Source organism: Giraffa tippelskirchi, chromosome 3 (assembly GCF_054371585.1).
Source record: "Giraffa tippelskirchi isolate mGirTip1 chromosome 3, T2T-mGirTip1v1.2.pri, whole genome shotgun sequence".
Taxonomy (NCBI): domain Eukaryota; kingdom Metazoa; phylum Chordata; class Mammalia; order Artiodactyla; family Giraffidae; genus Giraffa; species Giraffa tippelskirchi.
The window spans coordinates 117,179,344-117,205,903 of NC_137277.1; the positions used below are offsets into that span (position 1 = coordinate 117,179,344).

General features: G+C 35.7%; 1 protein-coding gene and 1 pseudogene across 3 annotated transcripts in view; one reads left to right on the forward strand and one right to left on the reverse strand.

Annotated features, from left to right (window-relative positions):
- Positions 1-5,787, reverse strand: part of LOC145543415 (protein CFDP2 pseudogene) — a 48,479-nt pseudogene extending 42,692 nt beyond the window's left edge. For both annotated transcript variants that reach the window (XR_014080704.1, XR_014080703.1), the window contains exon 1: positions 5,524-5,787. The product of XR_014080704.1 is annotated as a protein CFDP2 pseudogene, transcript variant X2 (transcript). The remainder of the gene's footprint in view (positions 1-5,523) is intronic.
- Positions 1-26,560, forward strand: part of LRP1B (LDL receptor related protein 1B) — a 2,070,111-nt gene that overhangs the window by 1,658,292 nt on the left and 385,259 nt on the right. The gene's annotated exons all lie outside the window — the stretch shown is intronic.

Below are 26,560 nucleotides of genomic sequence, written 5' to 3' on the forward strand. Positions count from 1 at the left end.
GAAAGAGATTTACTAAATAAATCATAGTTGAGGGATAGTGTCCTATTTGATGATAAAAAGGTATTTGCTAAATGCCAAGTCCCAATATTAGGAAGAAGTGGTGTCACTGCAGTTGCAAGTCAATGTTAACTGATAATGTTTAATTTGTAAAATGCAGGGAGTGGGGTGCATGGATAAGTTTCAGAATTCAGAGGTAAAGTGTTAATAACTTGCTTGGTCCATACAGCTTGTTTGCCTTGGGTTAGACCTACAGACTTAAACCTCATCGACACTGATTCCTCTCTAAAAATTTGGCATATATTTTCCTGAGACTGAGAAAATAAAGTAGCACCTGAGATTTAGTCTTTTTTGAGTAATTATAAATTACATTTGTAATGGGTTCAGTTATAGCTAAGTTCAATTGGCTGAGTATTGCATTATTGTATTTCCAACTTGGTTTTAAGAATCATAGTGCATTGCTAAGCAGCTTGGACATATGCTATTTTCCAAACCTTTTAAAAAATATTTTTGAGAACATTTCTTAACACTATACACAAAAGTAAGCTCAAAATGGATTCAAGACCTATTGTAAAGCCAGACACTATAAAAATCTTATAGGAAAACATAGGCAGAACATTCTTTGACACAGTCACAGAAACACCCTTTTTGACCCACTGCCTAGACTAATGGAAATAAAAATAAGCAAGTATGACGTAATTAAAAGCTTTTACACAGCAAAGGTAACCATATGCAAGACAAAAAGACAATCTTCAGAATGGGAGAAAATATTTTCAGCAAAGAAACTGACAAAGGTTTAATCTCCCAAATATACAAGCAGCTCACGCAGCTCAATGTCAAAAAAACAAACAACCCAACCAAAAAATGGATAGAAAGCCTAAATGGAAATTTAGCCAAAGAAGACATACAGATTACCAACAAACATGTGAAAAAATGCTCACCGTTGCTCACTATTAGAGAACTGCAAATCAAAACTACAGTGTGGTATCATGGCCATCATCAAAAAATCTACAACAATAAATGCTAGAGAGAATGTGGAGAAAGGGGAACACTCTAACACTGTTGTGGGAATGCAAGTTGATACAACCACTGTGGAAAACAGTATGGAATTTCCTAGCATATGACCCAGCAATCCCACTACTGGGCATATACTCTGAGACAATCATAATTCTAAAAGACACATGTCTTTATTTTCTTGGGCTCCAAAATCATTATGGATGGTAACTGCAGCTATGAAATTATAAGACATCTGCTCCTTGGAAGAAAAGGCATGACAAACCAAGACAACATATTAAAAAGCAGAGACATCACTTTGCTGAAAAAGGTCCATATAGTAAAAGCTGTGATTTTTCCAGTAGTCATGAACGGATGTGAGAGCTGAACCATAAGAAATGCTGAAAGTGAAAGTGAAGTTGCTCAGTTGTTTCCGATTCTCTGTGACCCCACGGACTATAGCCTGCCAGGCCACTACATCTATGGGATTTTCCAGGCAAGAGTACTGGAGTGGGTTGCTATTTCCTTTCCCAGGGGATCTTCCTGACCCAGAGATCGATCCCAGGTCTACTGTCCCACGGGCAGACTCTTTACCATCTGAGCCACATTGCTGGTTAGCTCAGTTGGTTAGAGCATGGTGCTAATCATGCCAAGGTTGTGGGTTTGATCCCCATATGGGCCAGAGGAATTTTCCTTCCTTACCACTCAAGGTGGTTACACGTTTGTACCCTAGACTTGTAACTCAGGTTGCTTAAAAAAAAAAAAAAAAATCTAAAAAGTCTGAGGACTGAAGAATTAAAGCTTTCAAACTGTGGTCCTGGAAAAGATTCGTGAGAGTCCCTTAGACAGGCAGGAGATCAAACCAGTCAATCCTAAAGGAAATCAGTTCTGAATGTTCATTGGAAGGACTGATGTTGAAGCTGAAACTCCAATGCATTGGCCACTTGATGTAAAGAGCGAATTCATTGGCGAAGACCCTGATGCTGGGAAAGATTGAGGACAGGAGGAGAAGCAGGTGACAGAGGATGGGATGACTGGATGGCATCATTGACTCAGTGGACATGAGTTTGAAACAAATTCCAGGAGATAGTGAAGGACAGGGTAGCCTGACCTTAAACATTGGTTTAATGACACTGTGTCTAATGCAGTTTCTACCTTTTATGCAATGTGTGCTAAGGCTTTATTTTTCAAATATATAGATTTTCTTAGAGTGAAAGCTTTTTCATGTCTCATTTATCCATTTCTGATTTCTGAGGATTTGATTACTGATGCCTTAAAATCAGAAGAGAAGCATTTTGAAATACTTTCAAAGATATAGTTAATAATTGAGGATAGTTATTTTAAATGTATGCAGTTGTTAACATGTTCTCAGAATTAAGGTACTCTTTAAAAAATGATTCCCTTTTAGGGGCATTATCAAATTCAGAACTGATTAAGCAATCAAACTCTGTTCTAGTTTCAGAGCAAAATGTTAGCCATTCTGCTATTCAGTCTTTCTTTTATTACACCTCATTATTGCCTCTTTAGATTCTTTCTTTCTGTTCCGAATGATTTCCTGCCTTATGGCCATCTAAGGAACACAGTGGAAGGGTAAAGAATTAATTAAAGTTCTAATGGTGCAATTAGTAGTAAGTGTGAACTGTTAAAGCATTTTCTCAGATGTTTTATAGCTTGTGAGACATCATCTTCACCTCAGCCGATGAATACTGACCACCTGTTATCTATTACCATAATATTGTACAAGCAGACTGACAGAAAGCAATCTGGTCTCCAGTGATTGGACTACTGAAGCAATTGACAGGCAGTTTCCACATAGGTAAACTGTTAAAGCTAAATGAGATGGTAAATAGAAACTCAGGCAGGTGTTTAATGGAGAAACTGTTAAAACAACCCAGAAGTCATAAAATGAATGTATTGTTTACGCATATTTTATAGTATTCAGTTTGTTTCAGTATTTGAAGACAGTGACTTTAAAACCAATATCCTATGTCATACATTCGTAATTACCTATATGAGCTGATAACTAGAGTCAAGAAGCATGCTGTACTCAGTGAAGAAAATCTGTTGCAAAAGAAGTTTGTTGGCCCTCAACCAGTTTAATTTAAAATGTAAAAGTTCTGGTTATGCTTTACACATAGTAGAACTTTTCTCTTAAATTTGATGAAGTAAATACACTTATAGAGAAAATAAGTTAACTCAGAAGGGAAAGCATGAATTAGCAGATTTCTTTGAAGTAAAGGGCTATTTGTTGCTATCACATCCTACAAGATTTCTTCTGGGTGCTAAATAGCACTGAATTTCTAATATGCCTTCTTCAATTATTGATTTGTTGCTTGTCTGTTCTCTTGGAAAGTCAGATGAAGATCAGTGTGACAGTATTTATAGGCTGCATCTCATCTGAGGGATGTAATCAGTCTTCGTTAAGTTCAGTAAAAGTGATAGATGGCATTTGGCAGTGTAATGATGTGATCACTGTACCAGCGCCTCTCTAAATCATAAGCTGTTGCTTTCTGTTGTGTAGATATTTAATCAGTTATACACCCCATTACTGATTTAATTCAGAATGTCAGTGGCAGGTGAATAATGTGCATATTTGTATATTAATATCATATTGTATTAATGCTCCCTTCATTTAAGTGTGCTATTCATTTGAAAATCATAAACTGTTGCTTCATGGGTCGAATAAATTTAATCGAGATGTTAGGCATCTAACACCTTCAGTATGTTAATTTGGTGTGACAGTAAAAGAGTGTGTTCCTTTATATCTCTGTTCATGCTTTCTTGACACAATGGATTATTTGATGACATCAGTATACTTGCTATGAGTGATAAAAAATTCTATTAATTTGTACCCAATAAATGAGCTTTAATTTTAAGATTACAGTAGAGGAATAGAGCTTTAAGAAAATAGTGCTAGAGCACTATTTTAATATAGAAAAGTAGAAAACCCAGCAACTGTTTAATGGTGATATACTATCAAAACCACACTGGAAGTTCATCAATACTCCTATTATTTTCACTAAATTTTATGTTAATTTTAGACTGTAGGATGATTTTCATATTAATAAATCTGGTTAACAATATTGAAATGATTTTAAGGGATGAACCATTTGAATAACTACTATTTATATTTCACATTTCTGCTCTCAAATATATTATTTATATGTTACAATACAGACTAAATAATTTAAAAATTGTCCTTTTTTTTAAGGAAAACTTCGTGGTATCACTATCTTTTGAAGATCTTTATACTAACTTTATAGAATTGCATGTTTATTCTAACACTTAAAAACTTAGAATAAACATCCATAGAAAAACTTGAACACTTTTTCCAATGAAGTTTGATGACTCCACATAATTAAGAGGAAAATAAATTAATTTATAAGCAGACTAATGCATATTCTCTCAACATTACTTTCTTCTAAACATATAAGCAAAGCAAAAAATTGTGACATTTTTTCTAAGGAGAGTTCCAAGTGTTCTGGGAACTACCTCTAGGAAGTATGTAGTACAGTTAAGCAGTTGTGCATGAATGATACTGACTGATAGACTAAAAACATTTCAGCTAAATCTCATTGAACTTTAGATCCTTCATTCTCCTGTCTTTCGCTCTTAAACAACTCAATAGCTGTCATTTTTGATGTCATCAAGTTCCAATTGACTTGGAGTGGACAAACAGCCTTGTACTAACATGACAAGCTATATTCCTAAATTTATCAATTCATTATCTTCTCAAAATGTTGACTTTTAACCCTCAGAGTGAATATGATTTACTGTGATGACTCAAATTTCAAAAATCAAAGTGGAAGAAAGAACAAAAGACAAAGAAAGAAAAGAAAAAGAAAGAAAATAAGCAAACTTCTGACTGCAACAACCTGAAGGATTTTAATACATACATGAGAAATATATAATGTTAAAAATGACTATTTTAAAGGCATGAAGTAGTTATTTAACCAATCCATCAACCTATCATATGTGTTTATTTGGCACTTTTTTGGTCATAAGCAGCTTCTGCATTTTCATTTATATCAAAGACTTAAATATCATCTTCATTTTGTCTGTAAATCTTCTGTAATCCTTAAAGTGATAGGAAGATAAAGTGTTATTTTGTTTTACTTATAATGTATTGAAAACCTCTGCATTGCCATAATAATGCCAACATTTATTTCTGTAATACTTCTTTCTAACAAACTGTAAAAGTTACAAAGGAATAATCTCATATATTTTCATAACATCCTTAAAGTTGTTAGGGAACTGCTGATTATTAACTCCATTTTATAAATAAGAAACAACGCTATATGATAGGTCCCTCCTGGTCACTGAGTCAGTCAACAACACCCAAAGAACTGAAAGTTAGTTTTCAGTCTTTGCTCAGGAACTCGGCAGCCCTGAGGTTCACATGGGGTTTTCAGTGCTACAGAACTTTAGCCATTCTATCACTTTTTATATCCATCTTTACCTTTTCTGTGATTAATTTATTTCTTGCAAAGAAAACCCAAATAGGCTTGTATATATGTGTGTAATGTTACTTACCTTCTTGAGTTGGACCTTCTATCTGGTGTCATTTGCATCAGTAGGAGACAGAAGCAAATGAAAACTTTACTCATAGATCAAAGCGAGGAGAGGTGCGAGCTTCTGCCCTAGAGTCCAGGCTCCTCCCCAGAAGGCCTCACTTTCGCGTCATCGGAAAGGGGACAGAATTCTCGCCAGGTGGGTGCAGCTGTGCTGCTCAGGCTCCAGTTAGCAATGTGGGGTGCACAGTTTCTGCATACAGCCCACTGCCACCATCTTGAATCTGAGCATTGTAAGAGATGCCGTAAGAGGTGTCGTGAGGAGTGTCGTGAAAGACTCCTCTGCACATCACCCAAACTGCACATTGTGTTAGCGCACATCAGCGCAGCAGTTTCACACAAGGAACTCTGGTCTGCCGTGTCAGGTGTGAGCCTTCTCTACGTGGCACCCTAGGAGCAAGTGACACTAGATGAGCACAAGGGAAAAAAAAGGTTAGACTTTATTTTATTATTCAGATTCTATTTTTATTTCCTGGGAATTGTTAATGGGCTTTGGCAGTGACATGTTATATGTATATATACACACATGCTTGCCTGTGAGTGCATGCTCAGTCATGTCTGACTCTTTGCGACCCCATGGACTGTAGCCTCTCAGGCTTCTCTGTCCATGGAATTTTTCCAGGCAAGAATATTGGAGAAGGTTGCCATTTCCTATTCCAAGGTATCTTCTCATCCCAGGGATTGAACTGAGTCTCTTGTGTCTCCTGCATTGGCAAGCAAATTCTTTACCAGCTGCACCACCTGATATACACACATACATACTATCAGAGTCTAAATCTTTGTCAATAAATGACTGTCAAATTACATAAACAATCCATGCTCAATTACGTTAAAATATTCAATTTTAATTACTTAAGGTGAGAACTGATTTCTGGGATGTCCAGAAATCAGAGGTCACGTATCTGCAAGTGAGCTTATATGCCAAATTCCATCGGAATAGTGGTTTACTACTGAATAATCTTATTACAAACAAAAAATAATTACCTCCTCCTAAGCATTGCCATATCATTTTAGATTTTCATTTCATTGTGGTCTTTAAGCTCCAGTCCCCAATACTAACTGGAAATTATAGGATGGTTGTTTCAACCCAATTGGAGAAGACTATCTTCCCAACAGCTTCCCATTACCGTACCTGTTCCCCTGCACTCCTAACCTCAGGCTCATCAACAAGAAAACAAGATTTCACAACTTTGTTTTGAAAATCATCTGCTTTGGCAGTGATTTTTAAGTTATATGCCTTAAGTTATTCTGTCCTCAATATTATTAAGGCTCTTCTTATTATTCTTTCTCTTTTGCTTTTTCACTTTGTTCTGGCATGAAACAAATTTTTCCCTTTGATTTCTATAAGTCATACCTTTATTTATTACTTATTTTCTCAACTCTTACTGTCTGAATGAGTGGTAAAAGTTTATTAGATTTTGAAGTTGTATATTTCCCCTGTCACATCTTTTTAAAAATTTTCATTCAAAAGCTCTGAAGTTTTCTGTGTTTATTACATCCTGCCTGCAATGCAGGAGATGTGGGAGATTCAAGAGATGTGAGTTCCATCCCTGGGACAGGAAGAGGCACTGGAGGAGGAAATGGAACCCATTCCAGTGGGTTTCCTGGCAGGCAACAGTCCAGAGTGCCCAAGAGTCGGACATGAGTGAGTGACTGACCATGCATGCGTGCTATTTATGCAAAAAAAAAAAAAAGAAGTAGCAAAATATTCATTTTTTACATTATACCATCATTTTTTTTTTCATTAAGAGATTTGATATTTGTGACACAGTCCCAAATCATTCAATGTTATCCTCATTGCTATGGAACTCACTTTAAAAACAAACAGACAAGCAAACTTATTTTCCCTAACTTAATGTGATTACTTATGCTTTAAAATATTTTTCTTCCTTAAACTCCTTTTCTTCAGCAATATATGCATATGTGCAATAAACATTTGTGCATAAATATTTTTGTATCTCTCCTACTTACTACTGAATAGTAAATAATGGTGATGATAAATGAATGTTCCAACAAGATATTTGTTAAATGCTGAAAATTTGAAAGCTCAAATAGAAAAAAAAATTAACACTGAGGGTATTTTTAAAAGGTTAAAGGCAATAACTTGATTTTCAGTTCAGTTCACTTCAGTGGCTCTGTCATGTCTGACTCTTTGCAACCCCATGGACTGCAGCATGCCAGGCCTCCATGTCCATCACCAACTCCAGGAGTTTACTCAAACTCACGCCCAATGAGTCGGTAATGCCATCCAGCCATCTCATCCTCTATCATCCCCTTCTCCCCTCACCTTCAATCTTTCCCAGCATCAGGGTTTTTTCAAAGGAGTCAGTTCTTCGCAAAAGGCGGTCAGAGTATTAGAGTTTCAGCTTCAGCATCAGTCCTTCCAATGAATATTCAGGACTGATTTCCTTTAGGATGGACTGGTTGGATCTCCTTGCTGTCCAAGGGATACTCAAGAGTCTTCTCCAACACCACAGTTCAAAAACATCAGTTCATCGGTGCTCAACTTTCTTTATTGTCCAACTCTCACATCCATACATGACTAGCGGAAAAATAATAACCTTGACTAGACAGACCTTTGTTGGCAATGTAATGTCTCTGCTCTTTAATATGCTGTCTAGGTTGGTCATAACTTTCCTTCCAAGGAGGAAGAATCTTTTAATTTCATGGCTGCAGTCCCCATCTGGAGTGATTTTGGAGCCTCCCAAAATAAATTCTGTCACTGTTTCCACTGTTCCCCCATCTATTTGCTATGAAGTGATGGACCAGATGCCATGCACTTAGTTTTCTGAATGTGGAGTTTTACACCAACTTTTTCACTCTTTCACTTTCATCAAGAGGCTCTTTAGTTCTTCTTCACTTTCTGCCACAAGGATGGTGTCATCTGCGTATCTGAGAGTATTGAAATTTCTCCTGGCAAACTTGATTCCAGCTTGTGCTTCATCCAGCCCAGCGTTTCTCATGATGTACTCTGCATATAAGTTAAGTAAGTAGGGTGACAATATGCAGCCTTGACGTACTCATTTTCTGATTTGGAACCAGTCTGTTGTTCCATGTCCAGTTCTAACTGTTGCTTCCTGACCTCCATACAGATTTCTCAAGAGGCAGGTCAGGTGGTCTGGTATTTCCATCTCTTGAAGAATTTTCCAGAGCTTGTTGTGATCCACACAGTCAAAGGCTCTGGCATAGTCATGAAAGCAGAAATAGATGTTTTTCTGGAACTCTCTTGCTTTTTCAATGGCCCAACGGATGTTTAAAATTTGATCTCTCGTTCCTCTGCCTTTTCTAAATCCAGCTTCAACATCTGGAAGTTCACGGTTCATGTACTGTTGAAGCCTGGCTTGGAGAATTTTGAGCATTATTTTGCTAGCATGTGAGATGAATGCAATTATGTGGTAGTTTGAGCATTCTTTGGCATTGCCTTTCTTTGGGATTGGAACGAAAACTGACCTTTTCCAGTCCTGTGGCCACTGCTGAGTTTTCCAAATTTGCTGGCATATTGAGTGCCACACTTTCACAACATCACCTTATAGGATTTGAAATAGCTCAACCAGAATTCCATCACCTCCACTAGCTTTGTTCATAGTGATACTTCCATTATTTTAGCTCATGGAATTTCCTAGGCTTGTCATGCACTTTTTTTCTACACTGCATACCTATGTATGTTTTTGTTTTTTCTCCTATTTGAAAAAAATTTAAAAAAGAGAGTCTTCAACAAGTTTAAAAATCTTTCTTCTTTGGTAAGACTTTGGAAGATCAGCTGTTTAGTTAAAGAAAACAGTAAATATCTCAGTAATGGTAGATTTTTTTTCAAGGGAGAACTTATGTTTTAAATTTTTTATGAAAAAGCATCATAATTATTTTCTTGGCAATATGAATGTTAACTATTATTTTATCTGAGTAGAAAGCCCTTTACTTGTTTTTAAACCATGTTTGCTAAGGTTGAATACTGCTGATTATCTGAACATTTAGTCTTACCTGAAATTTTAGTTTTCCCTGGATCCGTTGAAGTATAAAGAGAAACATGACGTAGAAAAGAGAAATGATCAGAAAGAAGAGTCCCTAGCATCAAAGTCACATCTTACATCTCTGCTGTAAGAAACAATTAGTCTTTGAGAAATATATATTGACCTCTATGAATCACATTGACAAGCTGATTTTTTGTTTCCAAAATGGACCTATTTAAAACTAGATTGGTGGTTAATTGTCTTATTTTTATTATAATATAGTACAATGCTCTCCAATTTTCTATTTTTGTTAAATCACCTTTTACTTGAAATGTAGATATCTGTGTGGTATTCTTCAAAGTAATGTACCATTAAAATGCCCACTGTCTACATTTTCTTATTTTGTGAGTTTGAGGTAAGAAATAGAAAATATCAATATTTGGGCAGTCAGACTGAAAGGACAGGGTGGTCCTTAGATTAAATAATGTAAACTCTTAAAATAGTAGCAAGCATATAGTAAGTGTTTAGTAAATGCTATCAATAGCTACTAATTAGGTATTTTATAAGCTTTGGGACTGCTGAGTCCCAAAAGTGTTCCTCTGTGAGACACATTAGCTAGCATGTGAATTCTCAATATGCACTTTATAAATTTTAGCTCTATTGTAATTTGAGTGTTGCTATTTCCTTCAGTTTTCACAAAGTAATTTAATAGGGCAATTGGCTTTCAGGGCTTATTATCATTGAATAAAAATGGGAGAAATCAAAGTTCAGGATACAGTATACATAAATTGATAGAAGATAAAATCATTGGACATGTTTCATAAACTGTTAAGGATGAAATTTTGGTTTCTGAAAAGTTTAGTAGAGCTCGTTAAAATAATATTCTACCAGCAAAATTGTTAAAGTATCAGGCAGGTAACAAATACATTTTTTGCAGCAGTGTTATTTCTTAAAAATTCATAATTCATACCTGATTCATTTATAAATGAAATAGCTTCAAAAAATTAACATGGAAATTTTGAAACCACATTAAATCATTCTTTAAACAGTTTGCAATGATTAATTATTAGGTTTCAGTTTGTGCAATCCCAGATATTGATTCCTTGACTAAATTTACAATTTAGAAATGGAATATGAACATTAAGGAATAATTTTTGAAGAATAAACAGTGTCTGTCTAGCAACTGTAGATTGAACAAGAGATTATTTAAACTGACAGTAGTGAAACATGAATATCTTTTATGATATGGCTTTTAAAATTATGTATGGAAAGCATTTTCTTTTTTTTTAATTAATTTATTTATTTTAATCGAAGGCTAATTACTTCACAATACAGAAGTGGTTTTTGCCATACACTGACATGAATCAGCCATGGCTGTACATGTGTTCCCCATCCTGAAGCCCCCTATCACCTCCTTCCCCATCCTATCCCTCAGGGTCATCCCAGTGCACCAGCCCTGAACACCCTGTCTCATGCATCAAACCTGGACTGGTGATCTGTTTCACATATGACAATATACATGTTTCAATGCTATTCTCTCACATCAACCCACCCTCGCCTTCTCCCAGAGTCCAAAAGTCTGTTCTTCACATTTCTGTCTCTTTTGCTATCTTGCATATAAGATCATCATTACCATCTTTCTAGATTCCATATATACCATTAATATACTGTATTGGTGTTTTTCCTTCTGGCTGACTTCACTCTGTATAATAGGCTCCAGTTTCATTCACCTCATTAAAACTGATTCAAATGCATTCTTTTTAATAGCTGAGTAATATTCCATTGTGTATATGTACCACAGCTTTCTTATCCATTCATCTGCTGATGGACATCTAGGCTGTTTCTATGTCCTGACTATTGTAAACGGTGCTGTGATGAACATTGGGATACACGTGTCTCTTTCAATTCTGGTGGAAACCATTTTCTTAGGGTCTATTTCAGTAACATACTTTTCTTTGGCTGAGGGGCAGAGTTTCATATATTTATTTCTGGCTTATGCAAAGTCTGAGAAGAGTTAGAGGACTCCATAGGGGTACCCCACAGAGCAGCCTTCCTCCATGAAGTGACTCAGCCCGGGTAGATGGCTTCTGTCTACCATGTCAAGTGACTTCCCAGGTCATGACAGGGCAGGAAAGATTGTAGAGGACTTACTTTGCTCTTCTTTGCTTTAACTTAAAAGTGATACACATTTCTCTCATTTATCACCAGAATTTATTTGCTGGAATTAATCATATCAATGCAGCTAAGTTATAAGCAGCTGGGAAACAGAGGGAGCATGAGGACAGTCAGTGGCCACATTTGTATTAAAAAAATCAGGAGAGAGTAGATTTAGACCTGTGAACAAATAAAATATGGTATGAGAGTGACAAATTCTTAGGTAATTCTGTCCCACACCACATTTTACATTGTTTTCCCCAGGAAAGGTTTGAATATGAGAGTCTGCTATTGATTTTTGATAATATAGAGAGAAAATATTGTCCCTAAGAAGTCTTTATTGATACATTTACCATTTTAATTTTGTGATGAGTGATTTTTAAGTAATAACTTGGTTGTTTTTAGAACATTTCTTAGAGTTTAAAAACCAGATTTTCTTCTACACCCTTATCTTTACAGTTAATTTTAAAATTATTTTTTGAACATTTTATTTGAAATTCAACTAACATGAGACTTACTACCTTACATTTACTACCCACCATCACTAGGTTCTGCAGATAGAAACATGACTAAGACAATATAGAGCCTATTTCTGTATTCTAAGGGGTCAACCCCAGAAAGACAGTGCTTAGGCAAGTAAATAAGGTACTAAGGTGCTTGCAACATGGTTAGGGAAATAGGAATAAATGCTATTAGGATTCAGTTTAATAAATATGAAAATAGAAGTACAGCCAAAGTATTATTGTATATGAAAAAGTAAGAAGAGATGAGAGAAGAGCCTAATATGAGGAAGGCATTTTGAGATGGTATCTTCTTGGGGACACTTTCTTAGATTGGAGGACTAGGAAAAAGACATTAATGATATATGTTTTATTTTACTTTGGTTTCCTAGAGAAGTGTTTCATTCAAAAATGTATATGTGGCATCCTTTTAAAAATGTATCTAATGATAAAGAGAACATAATCTAAATCAATAATCATAACTCAGACATGCTGTGATTTCCCAGCATAGCTTTGGGTTCTTTCCCAGAGCTCTCCGTGAGGCCATATCCCTAGTAAGGTTTCCAGTGAGGAAGCCTACATAAGAAGTGAATATTTTATCAGAGATTTCATGGGAAGATGCAAAAGAGGAATTTCACCACACAAGAAATTCCCAATTAGATCTTAATGTCTCCTTCCTCAAATTTCTCTGTTTAGCTATCACCTCATAACATTTTCTTCTCTTCTGTTACAGCACTGAAAAACCTACTTTATCTTCTTAAGCGATTAAGCAAATAAGACCATACGCTGATCTTATTATCAACAAAGAAAAACAAAACAAACAAACAACAACAACAAAAAACCCCTGATATTCAGACAATCTATTTTAACCTCAAACATGCTTCTCAAGACAGCTCTTTAGAGCTTTCTATAACTAGTTTATCTATTTAACTATAATAGAAATATTTCTTTTGAGGGACAAATAATACTACTATAAGAAAAAAAAATGTACTCCATAAAGACAGCAAGCACTCTCTATCTCCTAAATTTTCTTCTAAGTATGTAGAAAGAAGTATATAGAAGTAGCAATAGAAATATGGAGGAAATATATACAAAGCTGGGCACTAGTTAAGTGGTAAGGGCAGCTTTTAATTAGTATTACACTATCGCAATAAGGTGGAGAAGGAAATGGCAGCCCACTCCAGTACTCCTCCGGCCTGGACAATTCCATGGATGGAGGAGCCTGGTAGGCTACAGTCCATGGGGTCGCAAAGAGTTGGACATCACTGAGTGACTTCACTTTCTTTCTTTCTATAGTTCCTTTTGAAGAAGGAAATAGCAAACCACTCCAGTGTTCTTGTCTGAAGAATCCCATGGACAGAGTGTCCTGGTGGGCTACAGTCTATGGGGTTGCAAAGAGTTGGACACGACTAAGCAACTAACACACACACACACACACACACACACACACACACACACACCGCAATAAGGAAGAGGGTCCAACATGAACTGAACTGAACTATGGTTTGTACAGAGGTGATTGAGTCATTTAAAGGGACAATAACAGAATAAGGAGAGGTGCAAAGAGGGGAAGGGAAAAGAAAAATTACAAAGGATTGGCCAGTGCAAATCTGATAGGGCCACTGTGTCTGTTACTTGACAGTTATCAAAGTTAGAATTCTGTTCTCTCACGGAGACTGGGAGACAGAGCTCCTATCCTTCCTTAAGATTACATTTCAAAGGAAGAGCTTTCAGATCCTTGGGAATGTAATGTATATACATATACACTTTTGGATTGTAGATGTGTGTACATTAAAGGAGATAGAGGAAGGATCTATGATTGTAAGCTCTTTGTAGTAAATGCTCTAAGGAAAGGTGATCAGAGACCTAAGCAAATGTTGGCTGGAACAAACAGCAGATTCTATTGGCAGCTTTGAGTTTTCTCATGTGGGGACTTTAAAGGGGCTTAAGGTCATCCTAGGGATGATGCTTTGTGATGTTAGAAAATAGATTTGTTGTTATTGTTGTTTAGTCACTAAGTCATGTCCAGCTCTCTTGCAACCTCATGGACAGTAGCCTACCAGGATTCTCTGTCCTTGGACTTTCTCAGGCAAGAACACTGGAGTGGGTTGCTGTTTCCTTCTCCAGGGGACCTTCCTGACTCAGAGATTGAACTCACATCTCCTGCACTGGCAGGATTCTTTACCACTGAACCACCAGGGAAGCCCTAAGTAGGTTAGTGTTTGTTTGATTTTGTAATGTAGAAGGCAAGGGTGTGGATAAACCCATTCGTGCTGAGAGTTTGTCATTTCTGTAAGGCCAAGACTAAAGATCAATCCAGAAGACAGCTTAGAAAAATGTGGCTAGTCAAGAATCTTTGTCAGAGGTCATCATGCGGATGCTTATAGTTGGAGTCATGGTCATCTTATATTCACCAAGAGTCTTGGGGAATACTCACAATGGGGAATAAGAGGATGGAGTAACAATTGATATATATAGAGAGACAAGGGTGTATATAATCATGAAAGTCAAGCAAGGAGAGAATTATGGGAAGAAATATAAAAAGAATGAGACACTGTGAAGAGTGGATTTTAAATCACCAGGGCATCCCTAACATGTGTCAAGAAGAGCAAAAGGCCAAGTTAAAGTGGACTGGTTGAACTTGGCCCATGATTCTGTCCCTTCCTCCAACAGTGGTCCATTTCTTAAAAAGAAGTACAGCGTTGGAGGAATTATGATGAGATGTTCAAAAAGGCATAAAAGTTGAGGCCAGTAATAAAGATATCATTAAAGAGATTGACTACTTTGTCCAGTTTTAGGTAAAGCCAGCTGTCACAGTCTGTGTACCATAATTAGTTATATAATGAAAGGCAGATTTTGTGCTCAAACTTTGAGGTACATACAATTATTAACTTCAGTTTTAATGAACATGCTGAAAAATAAGAAAGTAATGAATGAAAGAAGATGAGAAACAAATTGAAATTCACAGTCGATGTTGATATGTGACTTGAGCAGAGAAAGTCCATAACAGTTGAGAAATGCTGAGGATAAAAAAAGTTCTGACAAATAATTTTAGGTTACTAAAAATGATAAAGATGGAGATGAAAGGGGGAAATAGAGTGGTTTAATACTTTGTTCAGAGATAAATGTAGAAACTAATGCTGGTGAGAAATAGACATTTCAAAAATAGATTGCATAGACTCAAATTATTATCTTTAGGGAGTAGGTGGTAAATTGAAGAAATTTTAACGTGAATGCCTGTGTAACTGAAGTGAATGTGGTGATGTAAGCTTATTCAAAAAGCACATGTATCTCTCTGAATTTTTATACTTAAAAATCTATATCACATAATTTAGTAACTAATGAATAGCATGTTAGTGAAAAAAAGGGTATTTTCTTCTAGTAGATTTTAGAGTCCCCCTTTTTTGTATCTCCTTCTTTATAGAACTGGACACATAATAAATACACAAGAAATAATTGTGCGAGTGCTCAATCACGTCCAACACTTTACCGCCCTTTGGACTGCAGCCTGCCAGGCTCCCCTGTCCATGGGATTCTTCAGGCAAGAATACTGGAGTGGGTTGCCGTTTCCTACTCCAGGGGATTCCCCACCCCCTGGCTGAACCCACATCTCCTGTGTCTCCTAAGTCCCAATAAGTAATTCCCTTTATTATAATCACTTGCTATTAGGTTATTTCCAGGAAAGTTAACATTTTTTAATTCTGCTTTAAATATTAGTCAGTGTGTTTATGATTATATACTTTCCACTCCATTTAAATATTTTTAAAGACAGTTTAATTACTTAAACCACATTTCAATGGGGACTATCTTATTAGGTGAGCCTTTGTTTTTCTCACTGATTTTTTTTAGTTGGCAGTTTTATTCTTACATTATAATGTAAGAATAATAATTATATAATTGTATAATTATATATAATTATACAATTATAATTATATAATTATATAATTCTTACAGTATTATAATATTGTGTGCACATATATATAATATATAATATTTTATGTAATAAATGTATTATGTGTGTAGAACAAACATAAAATTCTGAATGTAGCACATGTGTGTTTAAAGATAAGAGAATAATCTTCATTTATTTCAACAAATTTCCTAATACCTTGTCATTTTAGTTTAATGTCAAAATACTCTGTTATTTCCTAGAGATCAAATGTTTTTCTCCTCTTTTAAGTTCCTTTATAGTTCTAGTATTAATTTCTATCATTTTCCTTTGCAAAACCTGACCATAAAGAATCAAGCCTTTTTTTTTTTCTATTATCCTCATCATCAGAAATAGCTTTGCTATATTTTCCTACTTCATTAATTGCCTATTGGGGGAAAAAAAAATCACCTCTATTTATATCTTTACTTCCTTCCTTATTTCTCTCTGTCCTTCCACATTATGTTATCAAAATTTAATGTTTTCTAGTATTTAAATTTTCTAACAGCCCCACCACTTTTCCACTTAAAGTGAAAGTAACTCAGTCGTGTCCAACTCTTTGTGACCCCATGGACTGTACATGGAATTTTCCAGGTCAGAATACTGGAGTGGGTAGCCTTTCCTCTTCTCCAGTGGATCTTCCCCACCCAGGGATCAAACCAGGCTCTGCTGCATTGCAGGCAGATTCTTTACCAACTGAGCTATCAGGGAAGCCTTTTCTATCTATAAGGTTATCAAATATTTGCATTATCATCCTACCAGTAATAGTAAGATTCAAAGATACAGTAAGTGGTTTAAACAACTGAACTTATGCCAAGGGATGAGGAATAAACAAACTAGAGCCACATTTCTTATATATATATATATATATGAATGTAGATTGTAGCCTCTTGGAGTTCAAAATCCATTCCTATAAGGCTAATATTTCTAGTATTATCCTTATGGGAAAATGGGATGGTAATTTATCCCACAGAGGATCAATATTGTTAAGCATAATTGTCTGCAGCCTTGTGAAGAGCAATGCAATAATAATAATATTGCCAACATATATTATTTCCTTGTGCTAGACACTGTTTTAAACACTTTACCCATGTTAACTCATATGATTATCCCAAATGTCTTACTAATTTAGTACTATTATTATTATCATATTACAGGAGAGGAAACAAAAATACAGAAAAGATAAATAAATTGTCCATGGTAGAGTCATAGAGCCTATAAAGTGATAGTGCAGGAATTCAAAGCCATTATCTGAATCCAGGGTTTGTGCTCTTAATTATTACCCTATATGCTTTTCCAATATTCTAGGCCTTATAAAATAAATTAAAAATTAAGTATATTAAAATTAAAGCATAAATATACAGACACTGACTTCAGTGTATTAATGTGGTAGAAATTCATGTTGGTTTATTCTACAAATATTTTTAGTTACTTGTTCTATGCTTGAAATTTCTCAGTGTGGAGGATACAACTGAGAACAAGCCAGTCATACTCACTGCCCTCCTTCTAGTGGGGCGATAGGCAAAAAAGAACACAAATAGCAAACAGTATTCCAGTAGATTATGAAAGAAGGAAAGGGCAAAGAAAAAGAAATCTATAAGCATGTAGATGGAATTTAATTCCATGGGAATAGGTCAGATAACAGAGAGTAGAAAAGAAAGACATGAAGACCATAGATAATATCTACATTTAGAGGTTGGTTGGAGGGGTTGCTAGCAAAGGATGTTGGAAAGGAGATGCCAGTGAGATGTGAGAAAAGCAGGAGGGAATTTGCCCCTCTCCACACCCCCCCAAACAAAAACACAAAACAATGTTTGAAAAGATATCAAGAGGAAAGAGGATAGTGAGAGGCTGCTAAGTATCTTGGTAAGATGAAGAAAATGTGCATGGGATTTAACAACAGAGAAATTGAAAAGAGTATATTGAAAAGAGTAATTTCAGTGTAACTCTTAAAATAGAAGCCAGATGATGCAATAAAATGGAAGCCTTCACATTGTTGGGGAGAGCAGAGAAAGCAAAATGAACAATATTCTTGAGATGAGAAGGAGAGAGAGAAGACAGCATAAGCCAGAGCACAAGTAGTGGATTTCCTCTCTGTAGGGAGACAGACACTTCTCCCAATGGGAGGAGACAAGATACAGTGGAGAGAGATTTGTAGCTTTGGTGGGAAGCTAAGGGATATGTTTCTGATGAATGTTAATGTTAAAAACTTCTCTGGAAATATTGCAGATAATTTAATTGATTCCAAAGGTCTTTTTTTTCATCCAACTTTATGTTTTTGTCAAAGAATAGACAGTATACTTAAAATATTAATGGAGTGACTCACAAGTAAAAAATAAATATATATATATATATATATAAAACAAGAGGATTATTATGACATTGATCCCTTAAATTTATTAATTTGATAATACAATTTAATTTATACTCATAAATAGTTAATGTCATCATGGAATCTAAAATTATAATGCTTAACATTTCTGAAAGATTAGTCTCTTAATTTGTTAATCTCAGTACTTTTTCTTGGATTCCTAATAACAATAGCTCTAAAATCTAAAGGTAAATTTAAATTATTCTATAAAGAATTTCATCCTCTAATTAACATTGAAAAGATATTCTTTCAAAAAGACATGCTGCTTTGTATCTTTGCTTATTTGTTCTATAACCACCCCCCACCCAAAAAAAGACTATTTCAACTTTTCTGAAGGGGACAAGCTGTAATATATGAAATGCTTTTAAAAGGAAAATATGATAATATATTGTAAAGCATTAATCATTAATTAATTAGTAAATTATCCTCTGAAGAGTATTATTTATGAGACATTTTAAACCAATAACACCTGGAAAACACCTTAAACCAAGGAAATACATATATAATAATGGACTTTGAAAAACTTGAAAGTATACCTGGGTCTTAGTTCAGGTAAGAAGACCTTCCTAATTTCTCTGATATTATAGGAAGAAATTATTGTTTATGCTAAATGTTTATAAGTGAATTGTTTAGAAGCTGAGATTGTTTAACAATGCACGAATTCACTGAGGGATATTACTGATCTTATCCAGACACCCGAGAGTGAGCAGATACACCACTTCTCAAGAAAGTTCTGGTTTATGATTTTGGCCCAATGACTTACCTCATTTTCTCACAAAAGAAATGAGGATGAGTTCCAGATCATTTCACAATTTGTTGTTGTTCAGTCATTAAGTGGAGTCTGACTCTTTGCCACCCGATGAACTACAGCATGCCAGGCTTCCCTGTCCTTCACTATCTTCCAGAGTATATTCAAACTTATGTCCATCAAGTCGGTGATGCCATACAACTGTGTCATCCTCTGTCACCCCCTTCTCCTTCTGCCCTCAATCTTTCCCAGCATCAGGGTCTTTTCCAATGAGCTGGCTCCTCGCATCAAGTGGCCAAAGTATTGGAGCTTCTTCAGCTTCAGCATCAGTCCTTCCAATGAATATTCAGGGTTGATTTCTTTTAGAATTGACTGGTTTGATCCCCTTGCTGTCCAAGGGACTCTCCAGAGTCTTCTCCAGTACCACAGTTCAAAAGCATCAATTCTTTGGTGCCCAGCCTTCTTTATGGTCCAACTCTAGAATGTGTACATGCCTACTGGAGAAACCATGGATTTGACTATACGGACCTTTGTAGGCAAAATGATGTCTCTGCTTTCTAATATGCTGTCTAGGTTTGTCATAGCTTTTCTTCCAAGGAGCAAGTGTCTTTCAATTTCATCGCTGCAGTCACCATCCACAGTGATTATGGAGCCCAAGAAAATAAAATCTACCGCTGTTTCCATTGTTTCCCCATCTATTTGCCATAAAGTGATAGGACTGGCTACTGTGATCGTAGTTTTCTAAACGTTGAGTTTTAAGTCAGCTTTTTCACTCTCCTCTTTTATATTCATCAAGAGGCTCCCTAGTTCTTTGTTTTCTGCCATTAGGGTAGTATCATCTGCTATCTGAGGTTGTTGATATTTCTCTCAGTAATCTTGAGTCCATCTTGTGATTCATCCAGTCTGTAACTTTACAATTATATTTCTCAAAGAAAGACTGTACAAATCAAATCTCCTAACTTTTCCATAGAGGATGAAATATGGTATAACTGAGGATTTTAGAAACCATGGGGTTCATGCCCTTCCCTGGGAGCCCTTGGCATATCAATGTTAGCTTCATTTAGATTGGGTCAGTGCTTATCACCAATTACTTCTGAGGAATTTGTTACCAAATTGGTTGCTTGAACCCATGCCAGGTCCTAGCCCAGGCCAAGACCCTTTGTTTCTGTTGGAGAGATCCTTTCTTTTGTTCAGATTTGCACAGCCAATCACAGAACTAATGGTGAGACTAGAACAGCACAAGTTTATTCAATGGTCAGGAATGGAGAATTGGGAACTTTGCAAATCAACTTCACTATTCAATTTGGTCTGAGACACCATGTATATAGGGGAATCTAGGTAAAAGAGAGGGAATTAGAAAGAGAAGGAGGAATATTCATGACTCATCTAAGAACAGGGATATGGTTTGTATCACTACATGGAACTGAGCAAGACTCCTTTTCAGTCCCTGTTTGATCTTTTCCTATTGTCATGGCAAATGTCATGGTGCTGGTGGGTGTCATTAGCATGCTAATGTATTACAGTGAGCATATAATGAGGCTCAAGGTCTACTAGAAGTCAAATCTTCTGCCATTTAAGGGTTAGCTGGTTATAATCAGTCCTTGTTTTTCTCTTCGCACTTCCCTCTGAAACTTAGGTAAGAGCAATTAGTTTCCATTTGAGGGAGGGGCAAGGGGTATATTTCTGGAGCAACAGCCTTGGTGACAGAATGACACAACTATAATTACCCAAATGTTCAATTTTTTAATCTTGTATATTGATATTTCTTGGCTTACATTAGTGGTGACACAAGATAGAGGCATTTGTTGAGACCTGTCTGAATCAATACAATTTTCAGCTGAGTCTGGAATTCAGGTTGAAATTCAGACTTTGAATGTTTTTTAATCAAAAATAAATAAATAAATAAAGAGTAAGATTAAGGAAAACAAATACACTTTTGCTTAAAAGCTTCAAGTTGTTTCAGTTTGCTTCCAAATCCCTTTGGGCAAATTGTTCCTTTGTTCTGGGAACACCAAGTAAATAGGCCTATTCTGTTATGCAGTGTAAAGCTAAGACTCTCTTTTAAAAGTGGAAATATTTGAGATACTCTGGTTCCAAGGAATTAACCTTTGAGATGATAGTAAAATGTCTTTTTTAAAGGTAGATTTAAAAAAAAAAAAAGTCTTCCAAAGAGTTTGCTATATTTTGGTGGGGGGAGGTATTTTATTAAGGAAGTAAAGAGAACAAAAGAGAGGCTTGTATAGATTTATTCCTCTTTGAAATCCTTGGAATGTGTTGGATATCCTCTTGCTAGATGGGTGAAGACCTGAAGTTAACAGATCCACATTCATGAAAGGTAGATTTATTGCAATATTTTAGACAAAAGAAGAGTCAAATTCAGATGTCAGGTCATCACCTGTAGTTTTACAGACATGTTTGTTGCAGGAAGGGGGACCCCTTCCAGGGCCCAAGAGTGGGCTCTTATCTGACAGTTGAAATGAATTGTCCAAAGAGACACACATGCTGACAAAGCAAAAGACTATTAGGAAATGGTGCCTGGGTAGAGAGCAGGCAGGTAAGGGGACCCGGGAGGACTGCTCTGCCATGTGGCGCAGTCTTGGGTTTTATGGTAATGGGGTAGGCTTCCAGTTATCTCTGGCCAATCATCTTGCTTGTGCCCATATTTGGTCTGACTCAGTCCTTCCTGGTAGCATGAGCATTTCTCAGCTAAGGTAGATTGCAGCATGAAGTTTTCTGGGAGGTTGAAAAGTGAAAGTATTAGTTGCTCAAATGTGTCTGACTCTTTAAGACCCCATGGACTGTAGCCCACCAGGCTTCTCTGTCCATGGAATTCTCCAGGCAAGAATACTGGAGTGGGTAGTCATTCCCTTCTCCAGGGGGTCTTCTCAACCGAGGGATCAAACCTGGGTCTCTTGTATTGCAGGTAGATTCTTTACTACCTGAGCCACCAGATCTGGAAAGTTGGCAGAACATATTATGGACTGGCATCTCCTCCCTCCTTTTGACCCCTACTGAATTCTTCTGACTGGCAGTAGCTTGTTAGTTCAGAGTTCTTTATCAGGACCTCTTGATGTAAGATAACTCATTCAAGCAGTTATTATGTCTGGCCAGGGCAGGTGGTTTTGGTCAGTGGTTCTCTGAACATGTTCATTCACTGGAACTCACATCATTAGCGGCTACACAGATTGACACCTTCTTTCCATTATGTGTCTAGCTACTCTGTACATGATAGAACTATCGATTTTGGTTTGTTTATTTATTGTCTGCCATCTTACTGAACTCTTAATAATCCTCAGCAGATTCTGGTTTTCGGATGTTTGATTACCAAAAAAAAAAAAAAAATTTCCAGTAGAACTATTTGTTTAAATTTTTAGACTATAATGTTTAAATTTTTAGACTATACTGTAGATATTTAATTTGCTTAGATTTTAGTAAATTTGGGTGGTAAAAAAAATTGAGCATTTTAACAGTTAAAGAATTTAAGGACATAAAAATTTAGGTCATAGTCTACAGGTAAAAGCTATTTCTGCAATTTAGGTTGATCAGGGTTAACACTCCACATATTTGGCAGCCTGTACTGCACCAATCTGAATGGATATTGGTTTGTTCAGGTCATGCATTGGCCGATACCCTTTATTGGTACATGTCAGTCCTGGTGTATAATTTGTTAATGGCCTTAAATAACCTGAGGAGATTTTTTTTTAAAACCTATATCTAAATGACATTTTAGACAATAATTTTATTGTTTTAATAATTAATATAATTTAATTAATACAAATTAATGTGAAAAAAAACTGAAAATGACTGTCTCCAAACTTAGAGGGGTTGCAAATCTAATTTATAATCAGCAGTGTGCATAGAACTCTATGGCAATCTATTCATCAATTCACTAGTTAGAAAAGGAAAAATAATCCATGTAGTTAATCATTTGTATCCATCAACTGGTTGACATTGGGCTATTTCTGCCTTTGGCTATTATGAACAAAGCTGCAGTGAACATTTGTGTGTATGTAGATATATGTTTTCATTTCTCTTGTATAGACCTAGCAGTGGAATTGCTAGGTCATGTGATAACTATATGTTTAAAATTTTGAAAACTGCCAAACTGTTTTCCAAAACAGCTCTGCTGTCTTGTGTTCTCACCTGCAATGCATGAGGGTTCCAACTTCTTCACTTCTTTGTCAAAACTTATCTTTTTTGATTATAATCATCATAGTGGAACTAAGTATAGTTTTGATTTTTATTTCTCTGATGGCTAATAGTGTTGAGTATTTTTCTGTCCTTATCAGTCATTTGTATATCTTCACTGGAGAATAGCTATTCAAATTATTTCCTCATTTTTTTTCACTGAGTTGTCTACTTATTGTTGAATTCTGAAAATTCTTCATAATTCTGGACATAAGTCCACTATCACATAAATAATTTTCAAGTATTTTCTCCCATTTTGGGTGTTCAGTTCAGTTCAGTTGAGTCACTCAGTTGTGTCCGACTCCTTGCGATCCCAGAAACTGTAGCACGCCAGGCCTCCCTGTCCATCACCAGTTCCCAGAGCTTGCTCAAACTCATGTCCATCGAGTCAGTGATGCCAAACCATCTTATTCTCTCTCATCACCTTCTCCTGCCCTCATTCTTTCCCAGCATCAGGGTCTTTTCCAATGAGTCAGTTCTTTGCATCATGTGGCCAAAATATTTTAGTTTCAGCTTCAACATCAGTCCTTCCAATGAACACCCAGGACTGATCTCCTTTAGGATGGACTGGTTGGATCTTCTTGCAGTCCAAGGGACTCTCAAGAGTCTTCTCCAACACCACAGTTCAAAAACATCAATTCTTCGGGGCTCAGCTTTCTTTACAGTCCAACTCTCACATCCATGCATGACTACTGGAAAAACCATAGCTTTGACTAGACAGACTTTTGTTGGCAAGGTAATGTCTCTGCTTTTCAATATGCTGTCTGGGTTGGTCATAAATTTTCTTCCAAGGAGTAAGCGTCTTTTAATTTCATGGCTACTGTCACCATGTGCAGTGATTTTTGAGCCCAAGAAAATAAAACCTGTCACTCTTTCCATTGTTTCCCCATCTATTTGCCATGAAGTGATGGGACCAGATGCCATGATCTTAGTTTTCTGAATGCTGAGTTTTAAGCCAAGTTTTTCACCACTCTCCTCTTTCACTTTCATCAAGAGGCTCCTCTGTTCCTCTGCACTTTCTGCCATAAGGGTGGTGTCATCTGCATATCTGAAGTTATTGAAATTTTTCCTGGCCATCTTAATTCTAGCTTGAGCTTCATCCAGCCTGGCATCTCTCATGATGTATTCTACATATAATTGAATAAGCAGAGTGACAATATATAGCCTTGATGTACTCCTTTCCCACTTTGGAACCAGTCTGTTGTTCCATGTCCCATTCTAACTGTTGCTTCTTGACCTGCATACAGATTTTTCAGGAGGCAGGTAAGGTGGTCTGGTATTCCCAGCTCTTTAAGAATATTCCAGTTTGTTGTGATCCACACAATAAAAGCCTTTGGCATAGGCAACAAAACAGAAGTAGATGTTTGGGGGGTTGGCTTATTACTTCTTGAAGATGCCTTTGGAATTACCCATGTTTTTAAATTTGATGAAGTCCAACTCATCGATATTTCTTTTCATTTGTGCATTTGGTATCATGTCTGAGAAGGCTTTGCCTAACCCATGTTTATGCAGATGTACTCTTCTATTTTATTCTAAGAATTCTGTAGTTTACTTTCTCTATTTAGGTCTACGATAAAACATTTTGAATTGGTGTGTTATGGTTTGAGGACATTACATTTTTGCATGTGGATATATAATCATTGTAAACCATTTGTTGATAATATTTTTTTTTTCCTCATTGAATTTATCAGGTATCTTTTTCAAAAATTAGTTAACCAGAAATTAAAGTTTTATTTCTGGGCTATTGATTCTATTTCATTGATTTATATACCCACACTGTCTTGATTATTGTAACTTTGTAGAAAATTTAAATTCAGAAATTTGACTCCTCTAACTTTGCTTTTCTTTTTCAAGATTCTTTTGGCTATTTTAGGCCCCTTGGATTTTCACATGCACTTTAGGATCAGTTTGTTGATTTCTGGGAAAGAGTCATCTGGGATTTTAATAGGAATTAACACTGAGTCTATAGATCTATTTGGACTCTATTGCTGTCTTATCAATATTAAGTCTTCCAATCATTAATATGAGTTGCTTTTCCATCTTTTTTATTTTAATTTCTTCAATGATGTTTTGTAGTTTTTCATGTACAAGTTTTAAGATTATAAACTTTTGCTGAAATTATTTCTAAATTTATCTGCCTGTCATAATTTCTATTATTTTAAATGCTATTAGAAATGAAATTGCCTTCTGAATTTTAGTTTTTGATTATTTTATTGCTATTATATAGAAAATGAAACTGATATTTTAGGTTGTACCCTGCAACATGGTTGAATGTTTTCTTATAATTCTAATAGTTTTTAGTGAATTTCTCAAGATTTTGTATATGTAAGAATATATCATCTGAAATTTGAGATGGCTTTACTTGTTTTCCAATCTCGATGATCTTCCTCTCTTTCTTTCTATGTTTTCTTTTTTTAATTAAAATAATTTTACTAATTACCTTGAGTGAATTTTCAATACAATACTGAATAGAGGGGCAAGAATAGACCATCTTGTCTTGCTCCTAGTATTAGAGAGAAATCTTTCATTTTATTCATGGGTAAGAAAGGTATAGCCTTGTTGTAGTCTGTTTTGTTTTTTGGTTTGTTTTTTCAATAGATTGATTTTTTTATCAGTTTGAGGAAATATCCCTAGTCTGCTGAATATTTTAATTATGAAACTGTTTTGAATTTTTTCAAATAAACCTGTAATTCAGCCATATCAAATAAATTACTCATTATAGTAAGGGAAACAATACATCTGAAGAGCTGTAGGTTGTCTCACTCCTGTCCCAAAAGACAAAGAAAGGTAGTTATAAGAGGATTTTTAGGAATGTGTAGTGTTTATGCAAAATTTAAGTAATGCTTTGTTAGGCTTAAAGTAAAACACATGTGTACTCTGTTTAGAGTCCAATATCAGATCTGAATTGTGAACTGGACCTAGAATCCTGTTTCTCTGGAAACTACATAGTTAAGACAGATGTGAAATGTTGTGTCCAGAAGCTTTTTATCTGAAGCTCTGTACCTAGATTAGAAATCAAGCCTGCTTTTCTGTATCTGTAGATGCTCCAGACAAGACTGAGAAGTTACATACTACTAATGTCACTTTCACCAACAAACTTTCTGATATTCTTTGGCTTTAAAAATAAGTCAGTGAAGAAGAGAATGCTATACTTTCAACAAGG